General features: G+C 37.6%; 1 long non-coding RNA gene across 2 annotated transcripts; it reads left to right on the plus strand.

Moving 5' to 3' along the window:
- Positions 1 to 287: 287 nt before the first annotated feature.
- Positions 288 to 10944, plus strand: LOC140811850 (uncharacterized). Of its 2 annotated transcripts, none has more exons than XR_012113551.1 (5): positions 288 to 942; positions 1067 to 1145; positions 1285 to 1308; positions 1509 to 2046; positions 10421 to 10944. It is a non-coding gene; the product is annotated as an uncharacterized lncRNA (long non-coding RNA). The 2 variants fall into 2 exon arrangements; XR_012113552.1 differs by having other exon boundaries at positions 1509 to 1556; positions 10651 to 10944.
- Positions 10945 to 21619: the final 10675 nt, after the last annotated feature.

A 21619-nucleotide genomic window follows, 5' to 3' on the forward strand; every position in this document is an offset into this window, starting at 1 on the left:
AGATTGTTGAGCGTATTGGGACTTGCGCTTATCGTCTGGATTTACCCCAGTCCTTGTCTGGTATGCACGATGTATTCCATGTTTCTACGTTGCGTAAGTATGAGCCTGATCCGTCTCATGTGATTCAGCCTGATGAGGTTGAACTCGACCCTTCTCTATCGTATACTGAGTATCCTGTTTGTATCTTGGGTCGTAAAGATAAAGTTTTATGCAATAAAGTTATACCACTTGTACTTGTTCAATGGTCGAGGCATGGTGTAGAAGAATCAACATGGACAGAACAGAAGATGAGAGCATCTTATCCATATCTGTTTGATTCTTAGTAATGTATTGTTGGTTTCCTATCGTGTGTAAGATGTATGTGTATGAACAGAAATTTCGAGGACGAAATTTGTTTTAAGGGGTGGAGAAGTGTAAGGCCCTATAATTAATTATCCGATAATTTGGCATAATTAAAATAATTATTGAGTTGTAAATTAAAATAATTATTTATGCCAAATAAATTCAAGAAGTGTGTTAAAAATATGTATTTTAGAATATAGAAGAATTTAACGATATAAAATACATATAGAGTTTAAATTACACACGATTTCTTAAAATAAGAAAAATCCGGATAAATGGAATCAATTTATTAAATGTTGTGGTCAATTATTACACACATATACACAACTTATCTTACCTTGAAGAGAGAGAAGAGGAAGAAGCCAATTTCCCAAACCCAATTCCCGTAGCTTTTCTTTTTCTTCAAAATTTTCGTCACTTTCAGCACCTTCATATTAGAGAGGCCATAACTTTCCCGTCCGGCGTCGAAATCTCGAACGGTTTGAAGGGTTTTCTTCCTTACTTCAGTAGCTTCGTTTTGAACCATGAATCGCCACTTTTGATGCTCGTTTCAGCCCAAACCGAGGCCTGTTCGTGGATGCTGCTGTAGGCTCGGTTTAGGTGAGATTTAAGTTTAGTTCCTTGGAGTTTTGTTGTGTGTTGGAGTGGGTTTTAAGACTTGTGATTTCCCGGTAATTCCAGCTCGTTTTCTGAATTTTTCCATCTAGTTTTCTGAATTTTTCAGCTCGTGAACAACAACTCCGACGAGTTTCCGGTGGGTTATCGCCTCGAGACCGCTAGCGACTAGAGTAAGCTTTGACCTTGTGAGTTCCTAGTCCGAAATTTCAGCTTCTAAGCGTGATAGTAGGCTGCCCCGAAGTGTAATTTTACCCGCTTCGATTTAATTTCGTTTTGTCGATTTTAATGCATTATATTGATGTATATATTGGGTTTATATTGTAGGTTCTATCGTTGGAGAGCTTTGAGGTATAAATCAAAGAGTTTGCGAATTAGTATCGAGTTAATCGTGTGATTATTTTGGAGAATTACAGTTATTTAGTTGAAATTTATGAATTGTTGAAATTGATTTGGGAATTAAGTTTTGATAATTAAAAATCAATAAATTGGATTAATTTAGTTTTTTTTGGCGAATTGTGAATTATTCGACCTATTTTTATCATTGTTAGGTCGAGGAGATTAAAGTTGAGCTTGTTGTGATTTTAGAGTCGGTTTAGGTATGTTACAGTTCGGTAACATACGACGGTAAAACATAGATTATGTTTAATTGTCATTCTGTGTTACATGATTTTGTTTATGATTTGCTGACTGCTGTAATATGTTAAATGTGTTCGTTGTGATATATGTTTATTATTGTGACATATTATTGGCATTTAGCATAGGGCATACTGTTGTGACATTCATGTTGAGCCCTATCATTCTTGTTAGCCGTTGTTGATATCCGTTGTTATCTGGCACTGTTGTTTATCTCGGAATCATAGTGTGACTGATAGGCCTATACACATGAGACCGTAGATGTGATTGAACAATCCCGTGGTTAGTGCAGCATTTTGAGGTGAGCGCTGGGATTGTGTCATCTAGTTCGTTCTGTTGTGCCATCATGTTATAGCGTATCAGCTGTATGGAGGCCGAGTCAGGGGTGTTATTTAGCACATCTTGGCATACCTCGCATACTTGGCAGGGTGGTTTAGCTGCATGAGGATGAATGTAATGCCCGAGAAAGTGATTACCGTAATCTGAAATGATTTGAGTATAATTACTGTAATATGAGATTTATCTGAAATGATTTATTGTTTAATTAGGGTAATTATAGACGGAACGGATCGGACCGGGAAAGATGAGAACAGACGCGGAATATTTGTGCGAGGGTATGCATTCGCGCGCATGCGCGGCGTGTAAGCACGCACATGTGCGGAATGTCCAGAACCTCTCGCGCATGTGCGCGAGACAGGCACGCATATGCGCGAGGAGGGTGAAATGCCGAGGGAGAACTCCAGAGAGTTCGGCGCATATGCGCGACGGAAATGGCACACATGCGCGTGATGGACAGAAGGCTCGGCGCATATGCGCGACGATTTGCGCGCATATGCGCGAGCACTCCAGTAGCAAATTTCGGATAAAGCCTCCGGCGCATATGCGCGGGGCTTGGGCGCGCATATGCGCCAGTCATGCAGAACAAGAACATGCCACTTGGTCTCTTGGGGCGACGTGTATATATATATATAAATATATATATATACATGCTACGTTATTTAGCTAAGAAAGAAAGGAATAGAGAGAATATTTGAGGAAAAATTCTCCGTAACATTTTAATCGTGATTTGTGCAAAATCCGTCCGTTCGATTTTGAATCCGAATACGGTATCGTGTTCCTAGCGACGTCGGCTACAACTTGACGTAAGTTTTGCTACGTTTTGACATGTTTTGAAATTAGACTATTGTCAGAATTGAATAGGATTCGTATATGATGTTCTTGTCATGTTAGACATCATAAAATCGAAGTCAGATTGGGAAACGAACTGATTATGTAATTGTTATGATTTTTGGAATCGATTTGTCTGAGAATTCATATCAGATATGTGTTGTTATTGAGATTATGACTGGTATCGATACTGATTAGGAATTCTGGTATTATATATGTGATGTTCGGACTGACGGAGTTATCGAGATTGTATTGTTATACTGTCGAAACATCAGTTAATTGATATTGATCAGATTCAGTAGTGATTTCGATTATATCGTGATATTGTCGATATGGATTAGATTGTATCTTGATTTGATATCGATCAGTGTATATTTCGATTTGAATATTGATCAGAACAGGTATTGAATTGAGTTGTATATTGATATTATATCTGTTCGGTATTGTTATTACCAGATTGAGAATGGACCGAGATAGAGTCGGGACTTCTTCTTCTTCTTCTGAGCGAGAAGATAAAGGTATAAATTAATGTTGAGTTGGGATTGCACAACTCGAGTGAGGTTTGACTCGAGTTTCCCTAAATCACATACTTTACTTTATTGCATTGATATTTGCATTGAGTTGATTGATATAATTGTTCTCTTGAATTATAGATGACAGGTGTTAGACGAGTAATCTTGTGACAGAAGTGCCTGATAGTGGTGGTATCGCCACGGGCACATTGCACGATGTCTCAAGATAGGATGTTAGCGATGGAGCTACAGTCCATGACGGTTAGGTCAGGACACCGGATGTTTGGTTATATCGAGTAAATAGAATTGGAATTTCTTCTATTACGGAATTCGATATAGGAACACCATATTTGGTTATATCGAGTAATAGGATCAGAGTTCCTTCTATTACGGAATTCGGTATAGGATCACCACATCTGGAAATCGGGATGCCTAGGCTATGATTGAGTCTAGTCTAAAACGTGGAATCACGAGTCTGAGTGACAATTATATTGATTTATATTTATTAAGGTTGATTATGCTCCTGAATATGGTTCATGTTCCTTGCTGTTCCTGATATTGGTACATGTTTAGAATATGAGTTATTCTGATATTGAGAAATTTCCTGATATTGGTACATGCTTAGAATAGAATTTATTCTGGATATTGAATTATGTTCCGGATTAGGGTACATGTCTAGAATATGACTTATTCTTGTTATTGATTCATGTCATGATTTTGATATAGGATATGATTTGCTGTCTTATGCTTTTATATTGTTTATATGATTTTATAGTGTTTATATGATTGCATGTATACATGATTTATACTGGGATATTTATATCTCACCGGAGTTATCCGGTTGTTGTCTTGTTTGTATGTGTGCATGGCAACAGGTGGGCTAGGATCAGGGTCGAGAAGAGAACGAGGCTGGACTAGATAGCGTGGAGATCCGGGCTTTAAACAACTTAGGATTCAGCACTGACTTGTAGTTGAACCTAATCGGATTATTGTAGATCATGCAATAGTTGTATGTGATGTTTAATATATAATTTGAATTTAATTACATTATGTTTCCGCTGTGTAATTTAGAAAAAAATTTTAGACCATGTTTATTCTAATTGATTAATTAGTCCCAATAACAATTAAGAATTGGATTAGCTTACGGGTCCCCACAACAGGTGGTATCAGAGCTGTAGGTCCTTGAATTGTAGGTTCCTTAGCGCTGAGATAGAAAAGAGTGAGCGGGGTAGACTGAGTTTTCTTACCTGCGTTTGATTGCTAGCATGTGATTGATTATAATGTGGAATTACATTATGTATGCTAGCGTGATATTATGTTTTACTGCCTGGATTTATATGGCATATGATTGAGTATAATGTTGAAATTACATTGTATATACTAAGATTACAGTATGTTTTTACTGAATATTAAGCTACATGTTACCTGAATATCTAAGTTGATTTGGTAATATGTATTATTTGAAACTGGATCAGAACCAATTCTTGATCAGAGGTAAACTGATCAGGATTGGGATTGAGACGGATTTGTCTCCTGTTACTACTAACATCTGTGATTATCAGATATTCCTCCTAGAAGGATTCCAGAAAGGGGTAGTACTTCGTCTGATCAGATAGATGTATCAGAAACTCAGATGGAAATAAAGTTGAAAGAATTCCAGTTACTGCAACCGCCGATTCTGAGTGGTATCGAGACGTTTGAAGATTGTGAAAACTGGTTTGATGACCTAGAAATACTGTTCGATTTACTTGATTGTACAGATGAACAGAGAGTTAAACTGGTATTCCATCAGTTACGAGAGGCTGCCAGAAGTTGGTGGATTACAACCAAAGGAATATTAGAACTGAGAGGTACAGTAATTTCGTGGGAAATATTCAGAACTGAATTTTATCGAAGATTCTTCTCAGGATCGTACCGAGAGGATAGGAAAGCAGAATTTGAGAATTTGAGGCAAGGTCAACTGAATATGGAAGAGTATGTTGCTAAATTCTCAACTCTACTGCGTTTTGCTCCTCATGTAGCTGGAAATGATGAAGCTGTAACGGCTCAATTCATCAGAGGATTGAACTCGGAGATAGTTGCATTGATGAATATGTAGCGGCCGTACCATTTTGCTGATGCCTTGAGTAGAGCAAAGAGAGCGGAGACGAGTCTGATTAGACAATTAGGAAGGTTGTGTGCAATGCAACCCCAGACACATCAATCCCCTCTCCGATTTGATCGCGGTAGCACGAGTGGAAAGCATGATTTGCTGAAGACTCGAACGAAACAGTTTAAGAAGTTAGGGAGCGGACCGAGTGGTTCATCTAGCTCCAGTGGTTCTAGCCCGAGTTATACTAGAGTTTATTGCAGGAATTGCGGTGGAAGACATTCCACGGAGCAATGCCGGGGAGTAACTGGTAGGTGCAATATGTGTAAACAGCAAGGACATTTTGCTAAAGCTTGTCCACAGAGAGGCCCCCGAAGATTTCAGGGATCAGAATCATCTGGTGATAATGATCGAGGAATAGACCCAGGACACACGTGACGATCTAGTGGCAGGTACTGATCTTTTATAATTATATTGCATATGTATTGATATATACGAATGCATTCTTGATGTTTATCTTTGACTGAGTTGCATTGATATATGTTGTACCTGTTGGGTCTGTATTACTGAAGTATTGACCTTTATACCTTTTGGGGAAAAGAATTGATATCAGTGAATTCTGTGATATATTGTATACTGCAGTGAGTTGAAAATGAGATTGAATTAGACTAGATTGTACTTGTATTGTCTGATGATGACTGCATGATGGATATTGATATATCGAACAAGTACAGAGCTATTTTAGATTCTTGCCAGGAGATGGTAAGATTCGGACCTGAAATGGCCAAGGAATGAATGATATACGGTAAGGATTCTCGATTTTGAATTCCTTGATATCTGTATTAATATGATTCGATGATTATCGAAAGGAATAGAGTTATTCCTTTATGTTCAGTGATTACTGAAGTTGAGCCTATCAAGGATTGATTTACTATTAGCAGGAAGTTTGTTATAGTCTTGCAGATGAGATTTCAGGTTTGTCCTGTATCAGGAAGAATGATTTCAGCCTTGATTCGATACCAGTTCCGTGTATGGGTTGATAAATCCTGTGCTCGGAAGTGTTCTGATGATTTTATGCTCGGTTTATCTATGACATTTTGATATATTTGCAGCATATGATTGATTGAATTGAACAGTTGAAATGGTATTGAATGTTCTGGGAATTGAGATTGTGGTATACAGAATTGTTCAGATATGAATTGGGATTGTAACAGATTGTATTCAGAGTCTGTGATATCTGAAGATAATATACTGATTGATTGTAGCACAGTCAGACCGTGATCAGTGGCTGAGAACGACATTGAATATGGCAGAATTTTCGAAATGTCAGAAATTGCGTTCTAAGCAGTTATTAAATCAGTATCGCGTATTGATATTTTGAATCTGATCCGATATTATTATCATTCTGAGTCCGTTTTTGATACCGATTGTTATGAACCGTTGAGCTTATATACAGTTCAGTCGAATCAGAACTGATTTTGAAAATTAAAACAGTTCAGAAGTTTGATCAGACTGCTCAGAATTTGATTTTGATAGGCAGAACCGAATACCAGGTAGGTATTTTTCTTTAATTTATATTATTAGCTGATTTGTTTGTGTATGATATTCGAATTTGAAATGACAGGTATTTTCAGATGCACACAGTAGTAGATTCAATATTATTCTGGTAACAGGAAATGTGTGATAATTCGAATAGACAGTTTTGATATAAACAGATGAAATCAGTTATGTCAGAATTTGTATTGAAATGTCTAAATCATTGACAAATGAAGACAGAAAGATAGAAATTGTAGATTAATGATCTTGAGTATTGATTTCTAAATAGAAATGGGAGTACATTTCTATGGATTGTGTGATGACACTACTGTAATCTTGCCAAGATATTAATTGTGATTGAACGATTGTTCAAATCTGTCCATATTATATTATACAGGAAGAGAAACAGACATGACCAGATGATGGGGATTTATGTCAGAAACGGAGGTTAGATTGTATTGAATGCCAAAATTAATTATGTCAGACTGTGATTTTCGTTTGATTTTATAATTTTGGCTGAGGGTATGACATGATTTTTTTTATCTATGATTTATAGATTGACGGATAGACGGAATGAACTATCCTGATACTGGAGGATATCCAGGAAATGTAGTGCTGGATTATAGCACTAGTTGACATAATTCATTGTCACTTTTGAACTATGGTGCGATAATAGATACTAAACGAGTATCAAAATAGCTTGAGTTGAAGTAGTGTACAGTGAAAACTGCTATATTCCTTCTTATAGGAATGATATTGCAGTGATGCCTGAGATAGGATTTGATAGGATCAGAGATCTGATAGAGAAAAATGAAACTGATTCAGAAGAAATGAGGATAGCTCAGAATACATAGACTATTAAGCCAATGTCGGACGATGACTGTTGGTATTTGAAACCGAAGATTGAGTATATCTCTGACCGGGATATTGATTGTTATGAGTTGTTGATTGGTATATACGGATGTGGTATAGCCATTGTTCTGAAATTAGTTTGATCACGAGTGATTTCGTTGATATGAGATTATTGTCGTTTCGGTATGTCTCCTTCTTATATCTGATTTGAGATATGATATGATTATCTGTATAACACGAATTGAGTGTTTGTGATTTCGGGGACGAAATCATATCTTAGAGGGGGAGAAATGTAAGGCCCGAGAAAGTGATTACCGTAATCTGAAATGATTTGAGTATAATTACTGTAATCTGAGATTTATCTGAAATGATTTATTGTTTAATTAGGGTAATTATAGATGGAACGGGACCGGGAAAGATGAGAACAGACGCGGAATATTTGTGCGAGGGTATGCATTCGCGCGCATGCGCGGCGTGTAAGCGCGCACATGCGCGGAATTTCCAGAACCTCTCGCGCATGTGCGCGAGACAGGGCGCACATATGCGCGAGGAGGGTGAAATGCCGAGGGAGAACTCCAGAGAGTTCGGCGCATATGCGCGACGGAAATGGCGCACATGCGCGTGATGGACAGAAGGCTCGGCGCATATGCGCGACGATTTGCGCGCATATGCGCGAGCACTCCAGTAGCAAATTTCGGATAAAGCCTCCGACGCATATGCGCGGGGCTTGGGCGCGCATATGCGCCAGTCATGCAGAACAAGAACATGCCACTTGGTCTCTTGGGGCGACGTGTATATATATATATATATATATACATGCAACGTTATTTAGCTAAGAAAGAAAGGAATCGAGGGAATATTTGAGGAAAAATTCTCCGTAACATTTTAATCGTGATTTGTGCAAAATCCTTCCGTTCGATTTTGAATCCGAATACGGTATCATGTTCCTAGCGACGTCGGCTACAACTTGACGTAAGTTTTGCTACGTTTTGACATGTTTTGAAATTAGACTATTGTCAGAATTGAATAGGATTCGTATATGATGTTCTTGTCATGTTAGACATCATAGAATCGAAGTCAGATTGGGAAACGGACTGATTATGTAATTGTTATGATTTTTGGAATCGATTTGTCTGAGAATTCATATCAGATATGTGTTGTTATTGAGATTATGACTGGTATCGATACTGATTAGGAATTCTGGTATTATATCTGTGATGTTCGGACTGACGGAGTTATCGAGATTGTATTGTTATACCGTCGAAACATCAGTTAATTGATATTGATCAGATTCAGTAGTGATTTCGATTATATCGTGATATTGTCGATATGGATTAGATTGTATCTGGATTTGATATCGATCAGTGTATATTTCGATTTGAATATTGATCAGAATAGGTATTGAATTGAGTTGTATATTGATATTATATCTGTTCGGTATTGTTATTACCAGATTGAGAATGGACCGAGATAGAGTCGGGACTTCTTCTTCTTCTTCTGAGCGAGAAGATAAAGGTATAAATTAATGTTGAGTTGGGATTGCACAACTCGAGTGAGGTTTGACTCGAGTTTCCCTAAATCACATACTTTACTTTATTGCATTGATATTTGCATTGAGTTGATTGATATACTTGTTCTCTTGAATTATAGATGACAGGTGTTAGACGAGTAATCTTGTGACAGAAGTGCCTGATAGTGGTGGTATCGCCACGGGCACATTGCACGATGTCTCAAGATAGGATGTTAGCGATGGAGCTACAGTCCATGACGGTTAGGTCAGGACACCGGATGTTTAATTATATCGAGTAAATAGAATTGGAATTTCTTCTATTACGGAATTCGATATAGGAACACCATATTTGGTTATATCGAGTAATAGGATCATAGTTCCTTCTATTACGGAATTCGGTATAGGATCACCACATCTGGAAATCGGGATCCCTAGGCTAGGATTGAGTCTAGTCTAAAACGTGGAATCACGAGTCTGACTGACAATTATATTGATTTATATTTATTAAGGTTGATTATGCTCCTGAATATGGTTCATGTTCCTTGCTGTTCCTGATATTGGTACATGTTTAAAATAGGAGTTATTCTTGATATTGAGTATGTTCCTGATATTGGTACATGCTTAGAATAGAATTTATTCTGGATATTGAATTATGTTCCGGATTAGGGTACATGTCTAGAATATGACTTATTCTTGTTATTGATTCATGTCAATTTTGATATAGGATATGATTTGCTGTCTTATGCTTTTATATTGTTTATATGATTTTATAGTGTTTATATGATTGCATGTATACATGATTTATACTGGGATATTTATATCTCACCGGAGTTATCCGGCTGTTGTCTTGTTTGTATGTGTGCATGGCAACAGGTGGGCTAGGATCAGGGTCGAGAAGAGAACGAGGCTGGACTAGATAGCGTGGAGATCCGGGCTTTGAAGCAACTTAGGATTCAGCACTGACTTGTAGTTGAACCTAGTCGGATTATTGTAGATCATGCAATAGTTGTATGTGATGTTTAATATGTAATTTGAATTTAATTACATTATGTTTCCGTTGTGTAATTTAGAAAAAAATTTTAGACCCTGTTTATTCTAATTGATTAATTAGTCCCAATAACAATTAAGAACTGGATTAGCTTCCGGGTCCCCACAATGTAGCTCCCCTGTGTTGTTGCTCGAGCATTATTCCAGTTGTTATCGTACCGTTTGTTGGCTCCTGTTATCCCGGTTATTTGTTGAGCCTTTCATGCATTGCATATCACATTTCATTATATGATTATGCATGATTTATTTTATTGTTGTTATTGTTGGACTGTTTCATACCAGAATCCTAACCTCAGTTGTTTACTGGGGGGGCTGCTGTGGTTGCTTTTTGGGCACCATGGTAGATCTCCCAAGTCGTTTTGCAGCATCAGGCCGAGGTTCCGCCAGTGGAGCTCGGGATTGAGGTTGGATTGCTTGGTTTTGTTCAGTGGAGTCTCCCAGTTAGTCTACATGTATATCTTGAGTTGTTTCATTCTTGTATTGTAGTTTATTGCCGGGGAGATGCCCTGTGTATCTGTAGTGATATTTGGTTGTTTTTGTGATGTTCTGAGTCGACCTTGTGATTCTTATGATCTGGTGAGTATTTGGTAAGTTTTAATTTCTGTTTTGTCCTGGCCAGTGCGGCTATAAGTTGTTGACTTCGGTTTTTGTTTTTATGACTCTAGTTGGAGTATATTTTGATATAAATTACTGCTTGAGTTTTTCGGGATGTCCTACTTACGGGGAAGTCATGCCGAAATTTTTCTAGGCCTTGAGATCCGTTTGAAAGTATTTTAAAACCATTTCTGCTGCAGCTTTAAATCAAACCATTATTGTTTGATCATTAATTGTCATTAGAGTAAATGGGCCTCACACATGAAGAGGGACATTCTGAGATTTGTATCCGAGTGTTTGACATGCCAGCAAGTGAAAGCAGAGCATCAAAGACCAGCGGGGAAGTTGAAGCCACTCCTAATTCCCGAGTGTAAATGTGAAAATATCACTATGGACTTTTTTGTGGAATTGTCAAAGACTGTTAAGGGATTGAATGTCATTTGGGTGATAGTTGATCGTCTTACGAAATCAGCGCATTTTCTACCTATTAAGACAACATTCACCATGATTCAGTATGCAGAGTTGTATGTTTGGGAAATAGTTTGTCTGCATGGGATTCCAATGTCTATTGTTTCTGACAGAGATACGAGGTTCACGTCATCTTTTTGGAAAAGTCTACATGTAGCGATGGGGACCAAGCTATTGTTCAGTACAGCATTCCATCCTCAAACGATGTTGAGACAGAAAGAGTTATACAGATTTTGGAAGATTTACTGCGAGCATGTGTTATTGATTTCCAAGGCAGTTGGGAACCAAAGTTACCTCTAGTGGAGTTCACTTACAATAATAGTTTCCAATCATCAATCGGAATGGCTCCTTTTGAGGCACTTTATGGAAGGAAGTGTAGATCTCCTATTCATTGGGACGAGGTTGGGGAAAGAAGAGATACTGATCCGGATGTGATTGAACAGACTGCCGCGCTTTTAGGCAAAATTCGTGAGAGAATGAAGACTGCACAAAGCCGACAAAAGAGTTATGCGGACAAAAGGCGAAGGGACTTAGAGTTTGCAGTGGGCGACCATGTGTTTGTGAAAATAGCACCTATGAAGGGTGTTATGCGCTTTGGCAAGAAAGGCAAGCTTAGTCCTAGATTTATAGGTCCATTCGAAATTTTGGAGAGGATTGGGACACTAGCTTATAGAGTGGCATTGCCATCAGCACTTGCAGGAGTTCACAATGTGTTCCACATTTCAATGCTGCGGAAGTACATGTCGAATCCATCACATGTACTTAATTATGAGCCTCTTCAATTAACTCCAAATATGACATATGAAGAAAGACCTGTCCAGATCTTGGCAAGGCAAGAAAGGCGATTGCGGAAAAAAGTCATTCCAATGGTCAATGTCAAGTGGCTGAATCACTCGGAAGAAAATGCTACTTTGGAAACCGAGAGGGAATTGAAAAGTCGCTATCCTGATCTATTCGGTAAGTTCTAATTTCTAGGACGAAATTTTATTTAAGAGGGGAGGAATTGTAAGGTCCAAAATTAAGACGACGTAATCCAACTGCATGCAAATCTAGGAAATATGAAAAATGAGTGATTCATTGATGTGACATACAAGTTTATTCAATTATGTGACATACAAGTTTATATTTTAAATAGGATTTTATTATCATCATGCATAAAATTGTATTTTTAAGGAATATTCAAGTTGTGATCGAGGAACGGAGACCGATGACTGAAAATGTAAAATGTTTTTTTTATTAAATAACTACTTTTAATTGTTTAAAACATAGTTGATGGGTTTTCTTTTTTTTTTTGAAAATAAGGGGTTTTAAGGTGATTTTATACGCCGGGACGTAAATTTTATCGGTGTTGATTTTTCAACTAAAATACGACTTTTGGCAACCCGACTAATAAATTCAAAAATTTATCTAAACAAAGACTTTGTTAATATTTTATTAAATCCTAATTAAAACTAATGGGCTTAATTTAAAAGCTTAATAGGCCTAAGGACTAGTTAGTAAGTTAATTAGTGTATTTAATATATTTAAAACACCTAAAACCCTACTCAAGTAACACATTCTCACGGCCACCCTCTTTTATTTCTGAAAATCTCTCTCCCAAGCAACATAAACTCCACGGCACACACTCACAATTTTAGAGGAAAAAATTCGAAGGTGCCAAGGAGAAACAAGCCAAGGTTTCGATCCGTTCTTCGTCTCCAACGTTATTTCGTGCGTATAAAACGCAAAGGCACGCCATACATCTCCCTTTCTCATCCATCATATCATATTATTGTTTAAATATCGTACGCATATAGAACATGAAGCCACTTTTCTGTACTTGGTAATATTGCACTATTAAGTTTCGAATTCATGATTTTTGTATCCATTAAATTGTTCTAGATGAAAGGGGACTGCCATGATAGCAAGTGATGATCAAGCAAAGCTTTTATGTGAATTAAAGTCACACACATACACCCAACTCACGGCTGAAACAAAAAGAAACAAGAACAAGCGAATTTCTGCTGTCAACGGTTTGGTGTGATCGGGTTCCATGGTTAAAGGGTTGGCTTGGTCTTGTCTTGGGCCAGGGCTCGGCTAGAGTCTGTCATGGGTCAGGGGGAGAGTCCTAGCCATGCTAGGACTCAGTTTGGAAGGGGTCCTCGAGAATTTGCACAATTCTGTGCAGACTTCGAGCGACTGGTAAGGGAGAAGGGGGTCGATCCAGGGCTCAGGGGTTGGGCTAGGACGAGTCTTTAGGGTCCTAGTAAGATGTGAGAGGGGGTGGTTCAAGGCATGGACTAGCTGGAAGGAACCTGAGCACGCAATAAGTACCCTTGCGCAGATGGGGTTCTCGGCCAGAACAAGGTTGGGTTTGGGGGCCTTCGATTTTTTGGTGTGGGGAGGTTTCTTAATGAACTTAGGGTCTAGTAGGGTACTCTAGGATGTTGGTCAGGGTTTGGATCAACTTAGCTAGGGGGTGACTCGTGAAAATCAAAAGTTGGCTCGGGGGTGAAGTTTAGGTGTCATAATAGGGTTTCTAAAAGGAAATAAATTGAAAAACGGCTCACAGGGGTCGAGTCGTGGTTCATAAGGGCTAAAATAATATAAAAATACTAAAATTTTAATTTAGGAATTTTATATTAAATTTCGGGATTTTTCGGGATTAAAACACCGTCAAAATGATTAACTAAAGATTAATTGAAAAGGCTAGTTTTAAGCTAAATAAAATTATGGGAATTTTAATTTATGCTTATATAATTATTTGGGACATGTTAGAGTCAATAAATTCAAGAAAAAGTCAAGTTCAAGGATTTTTTTTACGTCTAGGGATAAAACGGTCTTTTTACACCCAAAATTTAGTAAAGGTCATGGCAGTGCTCTAAATGCTGTTTTTATGCTATTATGATTATTTTTAAGGGTTTATGATATTTTACATGTTGAATTATGATTTTAAATGTCCATGGAATTTTATGATTAAAGGTTGGCATTTAAAATACATGATGCATGCTTGGTTTCAAAAGAAAATGATGTTTATGCATAATTTTTATGAAGTGATGAAAATATGAAAACATTGATGAAAGTGAAGTAATTGTGACTATGAGGATATGAGGATATGATTGAGGATATGCCAATGCTCAGTTGACGATCTTGTGTCGCTGATTGAGGAAATGGTGCCATCGACTTTTGAGGATTGAGGAAAGTCACAATTAACGATCTGAATTCAATAAAGGAAATGATAATGTTTATGATCATGAAAAATATTTTATGTCATGTTATGATTGAGGAAAAAAGGTTAAGTTTATATTATGCATATCATGAAAATGTTATTTTTATGTATAAGATATTTTCACTGTTGCATGTGTTTTTATACGTATATTTGCTATCAAGATTATTGTGTGTTGAGTCTTTAGACTCACTAGGTGTGATGGATGCAGGTGAGAATGAGTGTAAGGCTCGAGATTTTTAGTCCGCATTGACGTAATACGCGGAATAGATGAGTAGGCATGATTTATATATAATGAGGAGTGTTAATTGAGATGAAAATAGGAATACGTGGATAAGAGAAGAAAATCTTCAAATTAGGACAGAACAGTTGGCGCATATGCGCGGAGATAAGTGGCGCATATGCACGACAATTCCAGTAGCATTGGCGCATATGCGCGGAAGAAGTGGCGCATATGCGCGACACCTACAGTAGCATTGGCGCACATGCGCGAAGAATGGCGCGCATATGCGCGGATAGTTCAGAGACATCGGCGCATATGCGCGGAAAGAAGTGGCGCATATGCGCGACCCCTCCAGTTGCCTTGGCGCATATGCGCGAGAAAGAGTGGCGCATATGCGCGAGGGCCATATTTGCCAAACTGCCGAGACAGTAGGTCTCGCGCATATGCGCGAGTAGTGACCGCGCATATGCGCGAGACGTGTAATCTAAAGGATGAGCCATGTGTTCCTAGACATGCATGATATAAATAGTGTGTCTTCATTTTATGCCTCCCCATACCAGCAAATGACCGAGAATAGCTCCAGGACATGTGCAAGCTTTTTCATAGACTTGAATTAGACTTATGCAAGATTTAGCCAACCAAATTTAAATCCGATCTCGGTTTTGAACTCCTCTCATTGTTAGCTACAAAGTAATGTAAGTTTCATTCAATTCCAGCATGTTTTGATATTTATGTGTTGGAAAATGATGAATTGAACTCCATATTATATTCTTGAGATGGTAGATGTTGTAGAATCGTAATCGGATCGATTATCGGATGTTATACGCAATTGTTACGATTTTCCAGCATATTTAGAGCTAAATTATGCAGATTTTGGATAGTATAATATGGTTATAATGATGAATATGAGTTGAGGTTATTGATTATTGATATATGATGAGATTTGGATAGACCGGTATTGAGAAATCATGTCGTTATGCCGTCCGATTGTACTAAGATCACGTATAGAATTAAATAGGTGTTGAATGGAGTTGGGAATTGATATTATATGTCTCTACATTGCCATTTCAGATTTGGAGTGACAGAGTTTATATCCCGACTTCGAGACTTCGATTTAATTCAACAAGAAAGGTATAAATCATGTTTGTTTGGGAAGCCACAACTCAAATAAGACATTATTTGAGTTTCCCAAACCAAATCACATACTATAGATGGTTGTATTTAATTGTATCATGTTTATGAATGGTGTATAGAATTATATTCAAATGTCGTAACATGATTATGCTTTGATTATATAATTGTATTCAAGCATGTAAGATTATTGTAATATTCAGATATGAATATGAGTATGCTTTGTTTACAGATTGATATTCATTGCATTTAAGATAGGAGAGTCGTTGACAGCCATTGTCAACTATCTAGATGTTCGGTGTATCTCAGCTTAGGAGCAGCCTTGACTCCTATTGCAGCCATAGATACAGCTCAGACCGAAGTTTAGGAATAAGACGTATAGTCACCCCGAGTTGGAGGGTAGGTGACAGCCATTGACGTCTTATTCATACGGGATCCCTAGAGTTATAGTCGAGTCGCGTCTAGACATGATTTGATTCGCATTGCATGTTTATATGATGTTATTCATAATAGCATGTTTCATGTTTAGTTGATTATATGCATGTATACATGTTTATACTGGGATGTGTTCTCACCGGAGTTTCCGGCTGTTGTTATGTCTGTATGTGTGCATAACAACAGGTGGGGCAGGATCTGGGTCACGCAGAGGATGAGAGATGGACATAGCGTGGTGATCTCGGGCATAGCAGAAGAACTAGTAGTTGTACTTTTGGCATGTACTGTATTTAATTACTAGTTGTCGAATATGGTTTGGAACCAAACATATTTGTATCTTATGTTTGTATATTATGTTGTTGAATAAGATAGAATCTTCTTGTGTTAGCTTTCATTTGAGTTAATGTAAAAGCAAAAATTTGACCCACTTTTTATATTAATGATCCATTTAATCCCGAAGAAAAGAGTTAGAGCCCGGGTCCCCACAATGAGGGAGGTCTTGACACATGATTTGGCTGGACTGACGGTGCACACAACTCGAGGACCAGCGCTTCTTCTATTTCCGCACTTATAATTTTGATTACGATTTTACGTTAAAAGATTTTTAAGACCATTTATTTATGCTTTAGAGTGGTTTTTGAGAGGATGGTATATCATGCGTATATTTCTTTTTAGGCTTGGTAAAATATTTGGAGATTTTACTTGATTTTGAAAATGCTAGTTGATTGATGTTTTTATTTTAAAGGGATAAAATATTTTATGAAAATATTTTCATGAGAGCATGCATGGCCGAAAGTGGGATGTTTTAAAAAAAAATTCTAGTACGTTTTAAACATTAAGAAAGGCAGACGTTTCAGGAGGTAACATTGAGCGTACAGAGAGATACATTAATGTGTCCGTTGCATTTGAATCGACTCCTTGAACTTTGTGCCTCGTCTTTTCGACTGCCATTCTGGAGCGTTTTGTCTTAATGCTCTGATGCAACGTCCATTATTGTCCTTTGTCTGGACACTGACTTTGTACCTTCACGCACAGCTGGAATCCACTTCGTATAAGCTTCTCTTGATCTAAAACTGAAAGATTCTGACTGATGCTTCAGACTGGTCAGCTGGACTGATCTTCAGTTGGGCTAGTGAAATCAGCTGACTCGTTAGTTGAACTGATTTCACCCTCGTTCAGTTGAACTGGTTAGTGGGCTCTTCGTCAGCTGGACACAACATCAGCTGGCCAGGCTTTTGAGGTTCTCCTGCTGAATCACTTGTCAGCTGGACAGTCAACTAAGCTGCTTGTTGAAAGATCATTTTGAATGATTCAGTTTCAGCGATCAGTTGGTTCAATCAGTTGGCATCTCCGATAAATTCATTTGTGGCTTCGTAAACTGATTATTTCAGTTTTAGCTGTATGCGCACTAAGGTAAATTATTAGTAACAAGATAACAAGTTTTGTTAACATCAAAATCAAGATTGCGAACTTGAAAAGTTTCAACATATTTGTAACTCCCCGAAAATTTTAAAGTCCACGCAAACCACATGCATGCAATTATTAAATTCCCTTGTATTTTAATTAAAGATTTTAATTGCATGAATTAATTATGTTGTGCGTATTTGCATGTTTAAAATATATTTTTCTACACGGTTGCATTAAAATATATTTTTAAAGGATTATTCAAGTTGCGATCGAAGAACGGAGACCGATTGCTGAAAAATAGAATGTTTTTATTTTAAATTAATGGTGATGCTTTTTCATATTTTTTGAAAATAAGGGGTTTTGAGGTGATTTTATACGTCAGGACGTAATTTTTATCGGTATTGGATTTTCAACAAAAATACGAACGTTTTGGCAACCCGGCTAATAAATTCACAAACTTTATTAAACAAAATAATTTTTAATATTTAATTAAGCACAAATAGGCCTAATTAAATTAATTAATGGGCCTAAGCCTCGTTTGGGGATTAATTAAATATATATGATGTTAACCCCACCCCAATTCTTCAAACCCCACGCCCCACTCCCCAATTCCATGAAAACTCTCCCCCTCAAACACAAATACACGACACACACCTTCAGCAACTAGAGGAGAATTCGAAGGTTCTTCAAGAAAAATCATTCCAAGGTCCTTCGTCGCCGTTCTTCGCAATCATCGATGTTTTTACGTGCGTAAAATACGCAAAGACACGCCATATTCTTTCCTTTAATCATCCATCACACCATAGTATTTTATTTAATTGAATTTTTCATTAAAAACAAGTGACGTTTTATTTATTTTCGCTTTTATATGATCATGAATTTTTAAAGCTTGGTAATTGTTTCAAAATCATGTTTGTATGATGGAAAAGGGGCTGCCATGATTAAGAATTGTTAGGGGATGATTTTACACAAGTTTAAAGGCCTAGAACACACACACAATTGCAGCAAACAAAGGAACATACAAGCTGGCCGAAACGTGGGTTTAATTAATTAGTAGGGCCGATGTGCTTGTTTGGTCTTCATGAGTTCGGTTTGTGGCTTGGCTTGGCTGGGGCTGGACCAGGCTGGGCTAGAGTCATGTGAGGGGTCAGGAAAAGAGCCCTAACCACGCTAGGACTCAAGACCAGGGGCTGGGGAGGAGTCCTAGCAAGCTAGGACTCCACCCGAGAAGTGATCAAGATAGCAGCGTTTGTGTGCAACAACTTGTGCAGGGGCTGTGGCTCAGCCAGGGGCTTTGGGGCTGGGCTAGGTTAGGTCCTTAGGGTCCTGAGATGGTGCATGAGGTGCTGGTTCAAAGGCTCGCTCGTGGGTTAGGTGGCTAAGCAAGGAAACAAGGGTCTTTGTCAAGTGGGTCTTCTTGGCTATGTTGCTGCAGCTTATGTTGTGTCTTCGGTTTCAGGGGCTGGGGTTGAGTCCATAGGTTTTAAGGGTTCAGTAGGGTCCATAGGAGGTTTGGGTTGAGGTTGGCCAAGAGGGTTCGCTGCTGGCTCAGCTGGAGGTGGAAAACGTGAGGGAGAAGCTCTTGGCAGCAAGTTAGGCGTGAAGTTGCTGTCATGTAGTCCAGTGGTTTGCAGCTTGAGTTCTAGGGGCTGGGTTGGTCTGGGCTTTGTCTGTATGTGGTCTAGGGGAGGTAAGGGTCATGAGGGGTCAAGTGGTTAGGGGCTGGAAGTGTCCTAGTTGGGCTAGGAGTCCTAAATATCCTAGGAGACTCACACACAAAACATGCAGTATTTTGAGTCAAGTTCCAGCAGGGATTGTGCGACTTAGGGGCTGGTTCTATGGGCTGAGAATGGTCAGTAGGGTCTCTAGGTGGGTTGGCTAGGGTTTGGTTCAAGGTGGCTCGGGCGTGGCTCGAGTAAATTAGGAGATGGCTCGGTGTGTTCGGTAGGGTGTCAAAAAACGAAAATTAAAGAACTAAAAAATATAACCATTGGTCCACGGGTGCGGTTCATAGCTCCTAAGGGTAGAATAAATCTTAAAAATGTTATGTTTAAAATTTGAGATTAAAATACTGAGTTTTGGGATTTATTCGAGATTTAATCGCCGCACGAAATGCTAATTAAAAAATTAATTGAAAAGCCTAGTTTTAAGCTTTATAAAATAATGGAAAATTATATTTAAGCTCAAATAATTATTAAATGTCTAATTTTTTAATTTGGGAATTTTATATTAAGGTTTGGTTTAATTCGGGATTTAAACGCATTAATACGTCACATTTAAAGATTAATTTAAAAGTCCTCGTTTTATGCTAAATAAAAATATGGAAAAATTCCTGTAAGCTTAAATAATTATTTGGGACATGTTAGAGTCAATGTAATTAAGAAAATGTCAAAAACGTGAGAATTTACGTCCAGGGGTAAAACGGTCTTTTTACACATAGAAATTAGTAAACGTCGTGGCAGTGTCCTAAATGCTGTTTTATATTATAAAATGATTATTTCTAATGTTTATGCATTTTTATGTCATGGATTTTAAATGTTTATGATTTATTATGCCAAATTGATATTTTAAATGCTTACGATTTATTATGTCAAAATGTTATTTTAAAAGGTTATGATTTAATATATTAAAATGTTTATTTATGAATTAAATGCATATTTAAACGTTGATGATGTTGAAATGTTTATTTAAAAGATTTATGGATTTTATATGTTAAAAGGTTTCTTTTCAAATGTTTATGGAAACGATATCATTAAAAGAAATGTTGCATGCTTGTTTTAAAAGGAAATGATATTAAATGAGTGATTTTATAAAGTAATGAGAATGGAAAACGTTGAAGGAAGTGAAATAATTGTGACTATTGAGGTTATGAGGTTTGAGGTAAGAATGAGAATATCGTGAGGGAAGAAGGCCTCAGAGGGAGTCCATTTATTGGAAAAAGCCCCAGATGGAGCCCCGACGATCATATTCTATTCGATGAGGATAAACCAAGACTCGGTTGACGGGTGAGAGTGTCGCTGATGTCCTCGCCGCCCAGTACTGTGGTTACATGTAAATGGATCCATCGACTTTTTGAGGATTGAGGAAAGTCGCAATTAACGATCTGAATTCAACAAAGGAAAAGGAAAAAGAAAAATGTTTATGATCATGAGATAAGGATTTATGTCATGAAATGTGGAAAAAAGAAAAGTTGAGGTTTATGCTATGCATGTCATGAAAATGTCTATGTTTAAAGTTGATGCATCATTATGAAAATGTTTTTATTTAAAAGTTATGCATCATGAAAAAGTTTACGAAAATGTTTACGTTTATGCATCTTCATTAAAACGATATTTTAAGTACAAGTATTTCTCACTGTTATATGTGATCTGTATATGTAGTACTTGTTATCAAGAATATGATGTGTTGAGTCTTTAGACTCACTAGGTGTGATTAATGTAGGTGATTATGATAATAATGTTATGGGAGGTCTGGATGGTTGACTTTGCTGGACTGCAGGTGCACATAAACCGAGGACCGACGCTAGTTTTTCGCACTAGTTATGATTTATGATTTCAAGTTATGTTAAAAATATTTTACGACTTTTTATTTATGTTTTGAGAGGTTTTGAGAGATTATAGTATGGGCTGTATTTCTCAAATAAATAATTTGTTGTTTTAATTTAAAATGATGTCCAAAATATTTTATGTAATTTTTGGTGGTTCGACCGATGATAGGGAGGTTTTTTAAAAAAATATTCTAGTACGTTTTAAGAAATCGCATAGCAGAAGTTTCAGTTGGTATCAGAGCAAAGGTCCTGTAAAGGGTTGTGCCACCATCAGCGCCGGGAAGATCTGTCGTCAAGCCTCAA

The sequence above is a fragment of the Primulina eburnea genome, chromosome 1 (assembly GCF_022965805.1).
Source record: "Primulina eburnea isolate SZY01 chromosome 1, ASM2296580v1, whole genome shotgun sequence".
NCBI classification, from domain to species: domain Eukaryota; kingdom Viridiplantae; phylum Streptophyta; class Magnoliopsida; order Lamiales; family Gesneriaceae; genus Primulina; species Primulina eburnea.